At 49.3% G+C, this 16,943-nt stretch overlaps 1 protein-coding gene across 3 annotated transcripts in view; it reads right to left on the reverse strand.

Moving 5' to 3' along the window:
• The window catches only part of FSTL4 (follistatin like 4), a 739,698-nt gene that overhangs the window by 611,363 nt on the left and 111,392 nt on the right, over nucleotides 1-16,943 (reverse strand). For all 3 annotated transcript variants that reach the window (XM_069592040.1, XM_069592042.1, XM_069592041.1), the window contains exon 3: nucleotides 13,162-13,266. The gene's annotated coding sequence lies outside the window, so the exon portion shown is untranslated. The remainder of the gene's footprint in view (nucleotides 1-13,161; nucleotides 13,267-16,943) is intronic.

Below are 16,943 nucleotides of genomic sequence, written 5' to 3' on the forward strand. Positions count from 1 at the left end.
GCCACAGTTAAATGTTTCATGGGCCAAAACTGAGGCCAGATCACTTTATAATTATTCTTCTGGCTCTTGCATAATTGATACCCCTTATGCACTTTTCATGATCTAATTTATCTATGTCCTAAACTATTTTGTAAAACCTGAATCCCATCTGTGATTATCTATGTCCCGTTAGAAAGACTACAAGGGATTTGCTCCCCAAGCCCTGTCGGTGGGCAAAACTCAGCTTCACTAGGCGGAAGCAGAGGGGTGGAGGCCCAAGTCTAGACTGTTTCACTTAGAAAACACAGTCGAGGGGCTCAAAAGGTAGGGGGATTCTCCAGAGAGGCCAGTCTCGGGACAAGAGGCAGGAGGGGAGGGAGCAAAGGGCTTCCTGGGGGCAGTTACAGACTACCTGGAATTGTGATGATAACCATAACAGTGACCACCACTCTCCTGAGACCTAGGGCCAGGTCTGTGCTAGCACTTTCTGGGCGCTGCTTCGTTCATTCCTTACTCATGAGGTCAGGACTCTCACCTTTTCCCCTTCACAGATAAGAAAACTGAGAAGGAAGTAATTTGCTCAAGACTTCGTAGTTAGTTAGTGAGAAAAAAATGGAATTCCAATCTGAGCAGGCTGATGCAGAGCTCAGGTTCCTAACCTGTTTTCTTCTAAAGTTCTGCTGCTGCTGCTGCTAAGTCACTTCAGTCGTGTCCGACTCTGTGCGACCCCGTAGACGGCAGCACACCGGGCTCCCCCATCCCTGGGATTCTCCAGGCAAGAATACTGGAGTGGGTTGCCATTTCCTTCTCTAATGCATGAAAGTGAAAAGTGAAAGTGAAATCGCTCAGTCGTGTCCGACTGCAGCCTACCAGGCTCCTCCACCCATGGGATTTTCCAGGCAAGATTACTGGAGTGGGTTGTCATTGCCTTCTCCGTCTAAACTTCTAGGTGAGTCTAATTCCTAAAACTTGCATATCCCAGGAAACTATAAACCCTTGAGTTTCAATAACCAATCAGCAAGCCTTTTAGCATAGGGTTGCCAGATTTTGTTTAAAAAGAAAAAAAAAAGACACCCAATTAAATTTGAATGAAATGTGAACAATAAATAATTCTTTAGTATAATTATGTTCCAGACGTGACATGCAATAGCCCGTGCAATATCTGGGACATACTTATGTGGGTGTATTATTTATTATTTGAAATTCTAATTTAACCAGGTATCTCTATGTCACCTGGCAACATTCAGCATGTGTCCAGGCCTGTGCTGGGGGTCCTGGGACCCAGAAGACTGCCCTCAGAGAACCCAGAGTGTCTAGAGAAGCAAGATGGACACCAGGACAAGCGATAGACATGTCTGATTCTAATCTGCCCAGTAGAGAGCTGAAGGTTGTCAGGGATCAGAGGCTTACAAGGGAACAGTTTTCTGGAGGAGCAGAGACCTGGAGAAGGGAGGAAGATGAGAAAAAATGGGAAGAAAGAGAAGTTGCCCTCCTAGCACATACCTACTCCCAGAACAGGAGGCCTGTGTTTCAGCTCCTGGATGCAGCCAAAACACCTCAGGCTGGGGTCCAACCCCCAGAGCTACAAGCTTCGAAGGAGAGCAAAACTCAGCCCATCCCCCACGAGACACAGCCAGGAGTGGTCCACCTGCTACTTGCTTGGCTGACCCAAATCTACACAATTCCCCACATTCAGCCCCCAGGCCTTTGCTTATCCTGTCTTCCCACCGGGAAGCCATCTGTCCACCCCAATCCTACCTTCCTTCAGGGTCCAGCTCAGCCCTACCTTCCCTCAGAAGGCTCCACCCATGCCATTCCCCAAGAGCCATCTCAGGCCTGTTGGGTTACCCTTAGAACTCTTCCCTTACGCCAAACACTTCTTATGCACTTAGCACCTAGAATAAAACCTAGAATGTAGTTGGTACAATAGATGCTTACTGAATGAATGAGTGAGTGAGTGACAGCGACTGTGGCTTTGTTCCGCGTGCTGTCTTCTTTGTGTACAGCTCTCAGCAGAAGGAACAGAGGGCCTGCCGGGGGAGGGGGGAGTAAAAACCCTTACACACCGATGTCTCTTTCCACAATGCCCACACTCAGCCCAGGTCCTGGAGTGAGAACACGCAATTCCTGTCTGCTGGAGAGAGGGAGTTAAGATGGAGACGAAGAAAGAGAACCCTCTTATATTGTTGGTGGGAATGTAAATTAGTACAGCCACTATGGATAACAGTTGGAGATTCCTTAAAAAACTAAAAGTTGGACTGTCATGACCCAGCAATTCCACTCCTGGGCATATGCTCAGGAAAAAACAAAAAAACAAAAAAACAGTAATTCAAAAAGACATGCACCCCAATGTTGATTGCAGCACTATTTACAGTGGACATGGAAGCAACCTAAATGTCCATCAACAGAGCAATGGACAAAGAAGATGTGGTAGACATATACAGTGAAATACTACTCAGCCATTAAAAGGAGTGAAGCTGTGCCATTTGCAGGGATGTGGATGGACCTCGAGATTGTCATAGAGTGAAGCAAGTCAGAAAGAGGAAAAAACAAATATTGTACATTAATACACGTATGTGGATTCCAGAAAAAATGGTATAAATGAACTTACTTGCAAAAGTGAAACAGAGACACAGATGTAGGGAACAAACATACGGATACCAAGGGGAGTAGTCGGGGGACGGGGCAGACTGAGAGACTGAGATTGACATATATACACTATTGACATTAAATACACTATTGATATGCAGAATAGATATATCAATACAGAGAACCAACTGTATAACATAGGGAGCTCTATTCAGTTCTCTCTGGTGACCTAAATGGGAAGGAAATCCAAGCAAGAGAGGATATATGTATACTTGTGGCTGATTCACTTTGCTGTGCAGAAGAAACTAACATGACATTGTAAAACAACTATATTCCAATTTAAAAAAAAAAGATGGAGAGGAAGGAACCTGGCAGGGAGAACGCAGGCCTGGGACCGCCGGGGCCAGCCACAGGAGCCACAGGCTCTGCTCCAGCTCCGACCATGGCTTGCTCTAGGATTTGGACACGCCACGGGCCCCTCTTCTCTTCGGTCCCCTTAGCTAGAAAACAGGCCACGGCACATCGCTTGTTGCTGCGATTACACAATCACTGTGATGGTGGTACCTTCCCACCATTCATCCACCCAGTAGGCCTGAATGCTTGGGAACTGAGGTCTGGTCCTCGGCGAGTTCCTCTCCTGCTGGCAGCCTCCCCAGTCCAGACTCGCCACGGCCCTTGACGGTGATGAAGTCCTTCTCATGCACCAGCCACGGAGCCCTGCCCCATCTGCGCTTCTCCAAGTCCAACCCCCCTGAGCAGAGGCCAAATAAAGATGGATATTCTCTCTCTTCCAGCAAACACAGCACCTCAGTCAATCTCTCGGCACTCAAACCACGCTTGTTGTTCTTGTGTGGAATTCCACAGATGCTTATAAACACTTCCATTACTTCTGAAGTTTTATTTATGGTTTTTGTTAAGCCTTTACTCTGAAATTTGCCATTTTAAACACTCCCTGACTGAGTAAGATTTATACGGTTTCTTCACACAGAAGCTACCTGTAATGGACAGAGCCAAAATCAATTCAGAGGGCCTCAAGAGCAGCTGACAACTCATTTTTATGGAGAGAGCATTTTCTCAGGAATAGGAGAGAAAACATTAAGATGTCAGAAACATCTGCTTCCCAAGAGGCTGACGACACAGAGCCTCTCTGTGCCTCCTGTGGAAACAAGGGTGCCTGTCTCCTCCGGGTGGAGGGGGTCCCCTCCCCCTCGGTGGGCTCAGAATGCTCAGGGGAGCGCAAGCTGCCACTGAACCCAGTGATTCGATGGAGGCCAAGAACCAGAAGTGGCAGGAAGTCAGCCGTGACACAAGTTTATTTCTCGTTCCAAAACACTCATCTGGAATACTGTGAAATTTCCCAGCTGTGGGATATCAGTTACCATCACGTCATTTGTTGGCATGTGGGCGATTTTATAGCTGGAATTAGGCCCTGGATTACAGTCTTGTGTTTTCGGTCCACAGGCAGCCACAATGCCTTGTCTAAAAGTCCAGTGCACTGGACGGGGAAATTGAAACTGACCTCCTAGGCTACGGAAGTTTCAGAAAAGGGCAAGTCTGTTTACCTGGGGCTGGGATCTACTGCTTCCCCCATTTGTAGTAAAAGCTGGCAAAGCTTTTCTTACTCCTCAGATGTTTCCCTCTGCTGGTATTTCTAAACATATGTTGCACTTTCTTCACAGCCATATCATTTTGACCTTTTTTCACAGTGTTCTGGGAAGGGAATGGAAGCTGAAGTGGGACCCCGGAGCTCTGCTGTCCTCCGCTCTGGGGGTGGAGTGATGCTGTCCCATTCCTCCTCCTGGTTCAGCGAAGGGTCTCCTTGACCACGGCATTTCTGTGAGGAAAGGTTTTAGCGTCCTGGTGCTCCCACTTTTCTGTTTAAGCCGTGTGCTTGGCCACCTGGACTGATCTTACTGCAACAGTGAACCCCCAGGCCACTGAAGAGTGACATGGCCTCACTGAATGCAAGAGACAGGATCAACAGGCAGAGCCCTTTAAAGCCTTTACAGAAGAAAATCATATTATGTCATCTTTGGACTTTCAGCACTTGGAATGATTTTCCTGTTTTTCAGCAGTAATAATAGTGTTATAAGAGCATCTTTCTTATTATTTGTTTGCATCCCTCCCCCACACTACTGGCTCAGCGGAAAAGAACTCGCCTGCCAATGCAGGAGACATAAGAGAGAGACGTTCGATCCCTGGATTGGGAAGATCCCCTGGAGGAGGGCATGGCAACCCCTCCAGTGTTCTTGCCTGGAGAATCCCATGGACAGAGGAGCCTGGTGAGCTAGAGTCCATGGGATCACGAAGAGTCAGACTGAGCGTATGTTACACCATTACACCCACACTTTCATGTTTTCAAATGGAGAAAAAAAAAAGAAACTACAACACTTTCACTTTTTCTACAAGAATGCTTAAGAGATTTTAACAAAATTGAAATAAAATTCCCATCTGAAAGGAACCTCACCCTCAGTTTTTCAGGCCTTGTTAAATAAATTAGGAAATACCTTCCTTTGAAGACCAATGGTATAGAGCTGACTTTGAACTCTTAATATCAGGCATTAGCAAGATAATGTTAGGTTTTATTAAGAATGAAAAGAGTTTACCAATTTTCTTCCAGCAGCTCTCTGGATTCTGCAAGAAGCTAATCACTAGATAATTGTTCAATGACTCCTCTGGTCCATTCAGAAATGTTTAGAGTGGAGGGAAGAGAAGTTCCTTAAGAGACCTGATTCCAAATGACTGAGCCCTGTAGCCTGGCAAGAAGACACAGGTCTGAAAAAAAGCAGAATCCCAGAGAGCCTGGGTGTACTAGTCCACCATCACAACACACCAGACTGGGCGACTTTCCCAGAGACATTTACTTCCACAGCTCTGGAGGCCAGAAGTCCAAGATCAAGGCTCTGGTGATTCGGTGTTTTCCTGACTTGCACATGGCCTCACCTGGTCCTGTCCTCCATGGGCCTTTCCTCAGTGTGTATACAGACAGCAAGAGCTCTCCAGAGACCCTTCTAATAAGGACACTAATCCTATCAGACCAGGACCCCACCCTTATGACTCCATTTAACATTAACTACTCCTTGGAGGCCCCATCTCCAAATACAGTCCTGCGAGTGTTAGGGTTTCAACATGTGAATTTCACAGGGACACAAACACTTAGTTCATAACACTGAGTTCATAACAATTTGGTTTCTACACTTCTCAGGAAATTCCTTCTTCAAGCCCCATTTCCAACCCCCACTGGGTGGTCCAAACCTTCTCTGTATCCCCTGCCTCTGGTCTCTCTTTCCCCCTCCCTGGTACATTCTTCATGAGCGCCCAGATTCCACAGGCCCCTTCCTAACATACCCCTCTGAGTCGTTTCTCTGCTTAAACACCTTAGTGGATTCCCTACTCTGTGCAGAATTAGGTCCATAATTCAGACAGTCAGTAAGCTCATTGATTAAAAATTTACAGTCAGACGGACCAACATGCAAGTTCTGACTCTGACCTTTAGTAGCTGTGTGATCTTGAATATTTTACTTAATGCCTGTGACCCTCAGGTTCATTTTCTGTAAAAGGGGAGAAATAACAGCTACTACTTCATCAGGGTCTGATGGAGGCAAAGAGAGGGATTGTGGGAAGTGCTTAAAGAATGCCTGGCACTTAAAGCTCAACAAAACATTAGCCTTGGTTGTCATTATATGCCATCAACCCCTCGGTGATCTCATCTCGTCTTGTGGCTTTAACACTATCTACAAGCCAACGGCTCCTAAATTTACATCTCCAGCACAGTCCCTCTCCAGAACTCTCCTGCACATCCCCATGCAGACATCCACAGACATCTCTAGTTTGTCATGCCTAAACCAGCTCCTGATCCAACCCCAACCTGCCCCACCCACGGCCATCTCAAACCCAATCAATGAGACTGAAACTGTGGCTTCACCTTGGAGTCTTCCTGTCTCTCATACCCACACTCAGTCTGTTAAGAAATCATCCATGTCAAGAACAGAGCTACTTGCCACCATTCCCCCAGCCCAGGTCACCATCACCTCCTACCTGGGGCAGCAGCAGCCTCCCAAATGGTCAGGTTGTTACGGTCAGGTTTGCACACAACACACAGAATGACACTTTCAAAACAGCAGTCACATCACCTCTCTCTTCCACGCCAAGTCCCCCAGAAGCCCTCACATCACTGAGGCTGAAGTCCAAAGCCCTGCTCTGGCCTCAAGGCCCCCAGTGACTCTCTGATCTTCTCTCCTACCACTGTCCCCCACCCACCTTGCTGAGGCCTCAGGGGCCTCCTGCTGCTCCTAACACATTAGCTCTCCTGCCCCGGGCTCTGATGCCTAGAGTACTCTTCCCCAAATATCCCCTTGGCTGACTCCTCACATCCCTCTCACATTCCTAAAATGTCATCTTCTCAAAGAGGTCTCCTTTGCAACCCTGGTCAAAATTACAACCTTCCCCAAACACACACACACACACACACACACACGCACACACACACACACACACACGCACACACCCCCGCTGGGGTCTCCACTCTCTACTCATTCTTCCCCCTTCCCACATACCTCTTCCTAACACACTGTATGTACTCTTTTTCTGTTTTATTTATTTGTTTACTGACTTCCCATGCCAGAGGGAGTGCCACATATCTGTTTTGCTCACAGTTGCACATCCACCCCCTAGCAGAGTGTTCACCACACTGCAATCACTCAGTAAGGAATATCAGCTGAATGAAGCCTCAGCCAGTGAAAAGTGGAAGCTAGCCACATAGTCATGTTCAACTCTGCAATCCCATGGACTGTGGCCTGCCCAGTTCCTCTCTCCTTGGAATTCCTTGGAGTGGATTGCCATTTCCTTCTCCAAGGGATCTTCCCAACCCAGGGATTGCCCCGGGTCTCCTGCATTGCAGGCAGATTCTTTACCAACTGAGTCACTTAATCAGCCAGAAACTCACACATTTATTCAATAAATGCCCACTGAGCATCTTCAAAGTCCATTAGAGTCTCAACCTTTCCAGCCACTTTCAGAACGTTCCTCCACAGCACTCCTTATCAAGTGGCTCCTGTCTCTCTGTCTACATACCTATGTTTTGGACAAACTTTCCCTAGAGCCTTACCCACCCATCTCCACGTGTGGAAATCCCATCCATCCTCCAAGAGCCAGCCCATCTCTTCTGTGAAGCCCTTGCACCCAGTGGGGGTACTTGCCCTGAGTTTCTTGCCCTTGGGCTGTTCCACAGCTTTCCTCTGCCCATATCCCCATCTCCCTGAGCACCATCATAGATTGTGATCTATCCCTTATTCCCTGCTAACCTCTGAGATCCTCAGTGTCAGAACCACATTTGCTCCTCTCAGTCTCGCCCACTCTGCCAGAAAAACCGAGGTGTACACTAGCAGGCATCTGTATCAGCCTGTAAATGAAGAAGTCAAAAGTAAGCCCTAGTTTTGGAGAGTCAGCTAATTCGGCCTTCTGAGACAAGGGTGACATGGAATGATGTAATTACCTTCCTCTGGCCTGGTTCCCAGCCCCATCAGCAGTCCCAGAAGAAATAAGCTGCCTCTCCTGGAGATGAGTCTCTATCACCCCAACCCAAGTGCAGGCCCCTCCCCTGCCACAGTGATGTGCAGCCCTCCCCTCGTTTCTGCCGCTACCCTGGCCCCACCAAGACCGTTCCCCCATTGCCTTGGAGGAAAACCCCCAACAGGACTCTGGGCACTAATGCTACAGTCAGTACACATGTGGGAGTCTTCATGGCACCACACACTAGTTCAGCTGGGTTTTATCCTTGTTATGTTGTTCAATTCCTTGCTCCAAAGAAGGATAGGGCATCCTCGTGTATATGATCAAAAACACCCTCCAGCCCCGCCCTGAGACCTCATTCTGTGGGAATCCAGCTGACACAGCACCCGTACATGCTGGAGCTCAAGTGTCCCCCAAGGTGGCTTGCTCATCCATACACGTTCACTTAGGAATGAAAAGAAAAAAAACACCTGTGCTTCCAACACTTTGTCTGGCTGTCATCCCACCCTTAGCAGGGGACTAATGGCACCAAGGTTGGGAGAGAAGGAGAGGCCTCTGCTTTAATCCCATTTCTGCTCCTTTCGCACATCTTCCTGGAGGGGAATGCAGTGGAAGTCATGGAAAGTCAAAGGAGCAGGATTACATTAAATCAGACCTTCCTCCCCAAGTCAACACTGATCCCATGGCTCAAAGCAGCAATCCAAGTTTTATTTGCTCATAAACATTAATGGGACTGAACCTCAGAGAAAGGAACAGGAAAAGTTAAATGCTAGAGAGCAAGGGGTCCCGTAAAACACAGGCATGGGGAGGGGGCTCCAAATTCTTCCTCCACACAGGGACTGTCTTTGCCAGCTTGGGGGGTGGATCTGGGTCGCTCTTCTGATTACTTGAAATTCTACACTTTTCTCAAGGTAGCAAAAAAACACTTAAAATGAGAGAGATGGCTTTAACGGCCCAACCTTTGCCAAACAGCAGAGTGACAGAGAGCCTGCCAGCAGGCTCTTCTCCCAGACTGACCTGAGACCCGGGAAGGGACCCCATGTCACAGCAGGGCCAGGACACCCTAATAGAGAACTGAGAGACCTCAATCCCAGCCCTGCCTTCTCAGCAGCAACCCAAGTGATTTTAGGAAAATTCATATGACCTTTCTTGGCCTCTGCTTTGCCATCTCTAACGCAGGGCACATCTCTTCTGCCAGCGGAAGGGATCTGGGACTGTGTGATTAATGAGAGCGTCTGTGATTAATGAGCTTGTATTATGAGGCAAGCCTCAGCTAAGTGCTTTGTACACTCTAACTTATTCACTTCTTTCAACAATCCTATGAGATAGGTACTATGATCCCATCTTACAGGCTGAGAACCTGAGACTCAGACAGCCTAGGCCCTGATCCCAGGTCTCACAACTAGAAGGTAACAGAGCTGGGAACAAAACCCAAATCCATATTAAGTGCTTTTAAAGACATAGGCACAGAAGAATTGATGCTTCTGAACTGTGGTGTGGAGAAGACTCCTGAGTCCCTTGGACTGCAAGGAGATTCAACCAGTCCATCCTAAAGGAAATCAGTCCTGAATATTCATTGGAAGGACTGATGCTGAAGCTGAAACTCCAATACTTTGGCCACCTGATACAAAGAGCTTACTCATTTGAAAAGACCCTGATGCTGGGAAAGATTGAGGGCAGGAAGAGAAGGGGATGACAGAGGATGAGGTGGTTGGATGGCATCACCAGCTCAATGGACATGGGTTTGGGTGGACTCTGGGAGTTGGTGATGGACAGGGAGGCCTGGTGTGCTGCAGTTCATGGGGTCGCAGAGTTGGACATGACTGAGCAGCTGAACTGAACTGAACTGTCTGAAAGACATAGGCTATCAGACCTGATTCCATGCAGAGCCAGGCCCAGGCCTGGCACACAGTAGATGCTTAAGCAAAGCCTATTCAATTGAATTGAAGTCTACTTCCTAGGACTTTCATGCCAGAGCAGCAGCTTTTCAGAGGCTCCTTCCCCTGTACAGGCTAGAAGCAGCCCTGGGTCTGTTTTCTCTTCTACAGGGAAAAGAACCCCGGGGGAGAAGAAGTTATTTCTGACCAGGTGGTGCAGTGGTAAAAATCCTGCCTGCCAGTGCAGGAGATATAAGAAACAGGTTCGATCCCTGGGTCGGAAAAATCCCCTGGAGAAGGAAATGGCAGCCCACTCCAGTGTTCTTGCCTGGAGAATCCGATGGACAGAGAAGCCTGGCGGGCTACAGTCCATGAGGTCATAAAGAATAGGACACGACTGAAGTGACTTGGCACAGCACAGCACATAACTCTGTATCCAGGTTTTAACTGAGAGGAGGGAAAAGAGCATGTTTTGTTTCCTAACTTCTTCTCTTATTTGAATATTGGATTTCCATGTTGTTGGGGTTGTAGGAGCCCGGTTCCCCAGAGGAATTCCCCGAGAAGCCATCTGCTCATGTGCTTCTGAGACACCTTGGCAGAGAGAAATGCAGGATGCTAATCAATCATCCGAGGGGGCCACTCACTCTCTCCCTGGGAGATGGGTAAGCATGTGGCCTTGAGCAGGAGGGCTATGTCATCAAAGGTAAACAGATTCAGGCCTTGCACATGCTCTGGCCACTCCAGGAGTCAAGTCAGGTTTGTCCAAGCTAGAGGTCAGGGCAATGGAGAGCCAGAACTGCAGGCAAGGCCTTGGAGAGGCTGACAGTGTGTATCAGAAATGCCAGGGGGCTGTGGCCATGTCTGAGCTCAGAGCAGACCCCAATGCAGACACAGACAGGGATGCAGACACAACCCTGTGAGGATGCCAAACAGGAGTCAAGTCATGGAGCTATCTTCAGAGGGCAGCTCAGAAATGCGGCTGGCCGATGCTACCCTGACTCTTAGCTGCAGTTGCCCCAGCTCCAGCACTGGGGGGCAGGAAAGGTGAGCTGCTGAGCCCCAACAGACCACACTCTGTGGGGGGCCCTTGAAATGAAATCTTCCCTTCCGGGACAACCACTGGGTCCAATGTGTCTCACTAGGAATCAAGGCAACATTGGGAACAAACATATGAATAGACAATCAAGCTTGCAAGTAGAATCTTATCACCTAAGCCATGACAGGCCCCAGGGCATCTGGTCTACCACAAAGTTTTATCAGTGGAGAAAGCCAAGACCTGAGAGTAACAAGTACTTGTCCACAGACAAACTACAAACCCCACAGTCCAGGACTCCAGCCCCACATTCACTAGAATCAGCTACAGGTCAGCAGGGCCCACCTTGAGCAGACTGCAGGGACAAGGTGAGAGAAGGTGGCCACCCTGAGCCATTCCTGACGCCTATCAAGGGAGCCCCAACCTCTGGAGTGGTTCCTGCTTTCTCTCTGTGTCCCTCTGCTCCCCTCTCCAAGCCTGGAGGGCTTCTGTCACATGCTCAGACTGCCCGTGGACCTTGACAAAAGGGTTTTCAAATCTGGAAGAATGCCCTTTAACATATATGTAAAACCAGACAGTCAGCACAGCCTGGGTCCTGAGCTGCTGCAGAGGAGCGGGGTGCAACAGATGGAATGTTTCTGCTCACATCCCATTCTCCATGGAGTGGCCTAGGCCCAGGCGAGCTGCATTTGTCCGTGAAGGTGAGCACACAGGCAACCTTTGGGCCAAATGCTCCAGCTGAACCAGAGAGTGTGAACCAAGAGGCAATCGGTCTGCAAACTCAGGCTGCCAGAGGGGCTGGCTGAGCGGTCAGAGCGAACCAATGTGCCATGCTCTGGCTCTAGTGGGCCTGCTCCTAAATCAGATGATAAAGGCCCTGCCTAATCTACACCATGGGAGGAAATTTGAGAGTGTGTGAGTCCATGAGGTAGCTAGCATGAGAATATAGAGTAATCAGAGGGCCCCAAGGTGTGGAGAGAGAATGGGAGACTAGCACAGGACTGTAACAGCCTTCCTGTACCTTTCTGTAGTCAAATGAGTTTAGAAAACACAGGATTAAGGAACATTGAACAGATACGTTTTGAAGGACTTCTCAGAGCCTTTGGAATGCTACTGTTAATTGGGAATCTCCAAGAAGGAAGCATAGGATGGGGCATCCCCAAAATTATTCAGCAGGCCATAGGCAGTATTCACAGGGCATCTTCCAGGACTGGTACCCACTAGGACCTTCTGAAATGGAGTGAAGTGATGTCTAGAGGATGTTTCAGAAAGAGACACAAAAGTTCACAGGAGTCAAATCTCTGTGAGGTCTCTTCTATGAGGCCTAAATCTCCACCTGGGAACCAACAGTGAGCAAGGGAAGGGCACTACCAAGCCTGGTGCCCACATGGACACATGGTGTGTGAAGGTAGGTACACAGGGGAGGGGTCCCTGGGTCCTCTCAGGGAGTCACAGGGCTCCCAAGCACTGAAGACCCTGACATGCCCCTGAGCGCCTGAGGATCCTGCCCTGTGCACCCATCTTTCCATCCCTAGTCCCCATCCTTCTCTTCTGCCTCCAACTCCTTCCTGCCCCCAACCACTTTCCAGTCTCTTTATCTGTCTCTCAGATAAGCACATAAGCCTCTTTTACAGCCACAGAGAAAAAAGTCCTTGCCACCAGATTACCATGGGAAGACAAAACTTCGAGGAATCTTAGGAGTTAACAGCACCCGTCCCCAGATCCATTAAAGACCAGACTGCATTGAGCCCAGGACTCCTTGGTCCCCTTCATGACCCTTCCTCCTCTCTCCCTTGCTAGGAGTCAGTCTCAACCCTGTCCTCCCCAGGGCCAGGCACCTCATTTCCAATTTCCATCACTGAGTCCCACATCTTGGCCTTCAGTCCTCTCTGACTCCAAAGTCCATCTCATCCCTTGGGCAGTGCTGTGCTTCCCAAGTCTGCCCCAAGGTCAAGTGGTCTCCCCACAGACTCTCAGAAAACCTGTGGAAACTCATCCTCCAGGACCCAGAGCACCCACAGAGGCCCGGATGTCCCAAAATTCTTTGCCAGTACACGCTTGTCATCCAAGGACGGTGCTGGCCCCAAAGCCCTTCCTTCACACGGAGACCCAACACCACCCAAGCTGAACCAAAGCCAGTGGCAGCCCAGTGGCCTCAGGCCCATGACTCACCTTGTCGAGCTCTCCTCTCACCCACAGGCCTGTTCCCCACACCACTGCTTGTCGGATTTCCTCCGTCTGGGAGACAGGGTGCTTCATGGGTTTCTCCTCACCAGGCTGAAAAGAAGTAAAGCCTACTTTAATTCAGGTATTTTGGGGTTCTAAAAATGGGGTCATAATGTTATGATCTTTAAAATTCAGCTAATCCAGCCACCCCATTTTCCCGTAACAGTGAACTCGAGCCGAGGTGATGGAGGAGGACAACGGCAGGGTAGGGTAAGGGGAGGGAAGGGAATGTGCGGAGGGAAGTTTTTAAAACACTAGATTTTGTTACTGTGAACGCACGAACCTTTCTCATGAGTGTGGTTCCTGGGCATGGCTTTATGTCAACTCAGCAATGAGACTAGGTTTAGAGAGAAAACTTTCAAAACGATTACACAAACCAGCATTTACATGGGGAAAGCAGGAGAGAAACAACTCAAACCAGGTGTAGGAGTGGGGCTCAGGGAGCCGCCAGGGCTGGAGACTGGCATCCACAGGCAGGGCCTCCACATACCTCTCTGAGCTCACGTCAGGTGAGCAGATCTGTCTTCCCAGAAGTGCAACCCCTTCTCCCCAGGCACAGAGCTCTGATGCAGGTCTTGGGCTCCCACAGGGACCCAGAGACACTTGGTGCCAGGGCCAGGGAGGCACCAGGTCTCCCCTCCCACCCTGGTCATGTGCTGTATGCATGCTCTTAATGATCTCACTTCACCCCCAAAGCTATGACAAACCTTAACAGAATATTATAAAGCAGGGATATTATTTTGCTGACAAAGGTCTATATCATAAAAGCTATGGTTTTTCTGGTAGTCAGACTTCCCTGGTGGCTCAGACTGTAAAGCATCTGCTTACAATGCAGGAGACCTGGGTTTGATCCCTGGGTTGGGAAGATCCTCTGGAGAAGGAAATGGCAACCCACTCCAGTAGTCTTGCCTGGAAAATCACATGGACGGAGGAGCCTGGTAGGCTACAGTCCATGGGGTCACAAAAAGCTGGACACAACTGAGTGACTTTACTTTCACGTTCATGTAGGGATGTGAGAGTTGGACTATAAAGAAGGCTGAGAGCCAAAGAATTGATGCTTTTGAACTGTGGAGAACTGGAGAGCCTGGAGAAGACTTGAGAGTCCCTTGGACTGCGAGGAGATCAAACCAGTCAATCCTAAAGAAAAGAAACCCTAAATATTAATTGGAAGGACTGATACTGAAGCTGAAGCTCCAGTACTTTGGCCACCTGATGCCAAGAGCTGATTCATTGGAGAAGATCCTGATGCTGGGAAAGATTGAGGACAGGAGGAGAAAGGGGTGACAAAGGATGAGATGGTTGGATAGCATCATCAACTCAGTGGACGAGAGTTTGAGCAAACTCTGGGAGATGGTAAAGGACAGAGAAGCCTGGCGTGCAGCAGTCCATGGGGTCACAAAGAGTTGGACACGACTGAGCAACTGAACAACAAAAACATCCCAGGTGATGCTGCTGGGCAGTCCTCCCCTAGCCTGCCTGTCTACTGCCCTGACCTTGACAACCACAGACAGTTGAGAGGACACACACGCACACAGTTCATTTACGCTGCCTGCATTTTCTTGGATAGCCCCACATGGGACATTGTTACAAGGTCCAGGACAGAAACATGACAGGTGCTAAGAACCAGCTCCCCAACAGCACCTGGGCTACACTTAGCAAGGAGGAAAGGAGCCACTGAGGTTTGGCAGAGTTCATCCCATGCCCAGCACCCTGAGTGCCCTCTAAGTGTACACACAGCCTGCCGGGGAAACCGGTGATGTATGTAAAACAGCAAGTAGGATGAGGGTCCCTGTCCACAAGCATGCACAGGTTATGCAGAAGTCACGGGCCACCGGAGGTCAGAGAGGGTTATTAGGGAAAAGAGAGCTAGGGACAGGAGTCCACAAAGCCCGAGCATGCAGTGCAGGAAACTGGGAGGCCAGCCCTTCACCAAGCCCAAGGTGAACAGGGGGCCTCCGCCTCCTCCCACTGCAAGCCCCTCAGCTGGTATTTTCTCCTTCTCCTCTCCAAAAAGTATTTCCCTTTTTCAAAACGACTACCTTGCAGCACTTTCTTGAGGGGCTCTTAATGGCTTTTGAAATATAAGCCTGGGGCTGCAAACGCTGCCTGGCCAATTTGCTGGAAAGCGTCACCTCCCCAGAAATTTCCTCTAAACTGACTTTCCTTCTTCCACCACAAGCAGACCCTTTGGAGCAATGGGCCTTTTAATCAACAATTATCAGAAGTTTTAAAAGTCTCTTTTAAAAGCTGTCACGGTGAGCCTGCTCAGCTATTTTCTCTGTTCCCGAGGGACTGCCTGGTGGTGGTGGGAAGCATTTGCCAGTGCGTGGCGGGTGGGTGGGAACAGCCTTCATCCATCACCCAGCGACAGGCCCCTGGTGCCTGGGGGGCTCCTCCCAGCCCACATCTGCAGTCTGGGCAGCATAGGCATGATTTATCACAGGTGAGTTGCCGCCTGCGCCCCGTCGGGTTTATCTGTTTACTGGCTGCTTCTCCTCTTACTGACCTCCAAATGCTCTGTTTCCTGGGTTACTCCGGCCTGATCTCCCTCAATCCCCCACACAGGCACCCGTGGCCAGGACTTCACTCACCATCTCTGGGTGTGTGTCTCCAGCCCAGATGCAAATATCCAACTGTCTCTCCAATATCTCCTCCAACTCAAAATGTCCAAGACAGAACGCATGTGCCTGCATTTATTTCCTCCCAATCAGCTTCCTCTGAGCCTCCTGCACCTCCGCCAATTATTCTTCTCTTTCTCCTCATTGCCACATCCTATCCAACACCACCCATGGGTTTGTATGACTTTACCTTCAAATTACATCCTGAATCCAGTACTTGGTGCCACCTGCACTGCTAACAGCCTCTTCCAAGCACCCCCATCTCTCCCTACCCAACAGCCCAAACTCCTGTTCTGCTTCAGCTGCAGCCAGGGAGGCTGTCCTGCAGTGACACTGCCAGCCCAGCCTTGACTTGAGAGATTCAAGTGCAATTAGGGGAATGCCCTCCTCCCTGCCAGTCAGTTTTGGGGCGTTGTTCAGTTGCTAAGTCACGTCCAAATCTTTATGACCCCATGGACTGCTGCACGCCAGGCTTCCCTGTCCTTCACCATCTCCCAGAGTTTGCTCAAACTCATGTCCATGGAGTCGGTGATTCTATCCAACTGTCTCATCCTCTGTTGTCCCTTTCTCCTCCTGCCCCCAATCTTTCCCAGCATCAGGGTCTTTTCCAATGAGTCAGCTCTTCGCATCAGGTGGCCAAAGTATTGGAGCTTCAGCTTCAGCATCAGTCCTCCCAATGCATATTCAGGGTTGATTTCCTTTAGGATGGACTAGTTTGATTTCCATGCTGTCCAAGGGGCTCTCAAGAGTCTTTCCCAGCACCACAGTTCTACAGTGTCAATTCTTCAGTGCTCAGCCCTCTTTCTAGAATCCACCATCCTTCAGCTCTCACACTAACATCCCCCTCTCACAGAACCTCCCTGCCCCAGAGCCAGGTTGGTCTCATGACCCCATGCTTCCTCCTTGGAGCATGTATCCCATCACCCCTGAGTAATGTAGTCACCAACTGGATAATGTTCATGTTTTCTTGTTTGTTTCACCTTGTTGACTTCCCTGCTGGTCTTTAAGTTTGGTGAGGGCCAGGACTGGACTTGTTTTATGGATCCCTGGGCCTTTCACCCAGTAGGTTCTCAGTAAATATTGACTGAATAAATGCATAATCCTGCAATT

This window comes from Ovis canadensis, chromosome 5, assembly GCF_042477335.2.
Source record: "Ovis canadensis isolate MfBH-ARS-UI-01 breed Bighorn chromosome 5, ARS-UI_OviCan_v2, whole genome shotgun sequence".
NCBI lineage: Eukaryota > Metazoa > Chordata > Mammalia > Artiodactyla > Bovidae > Ovis > Ovis canadensis.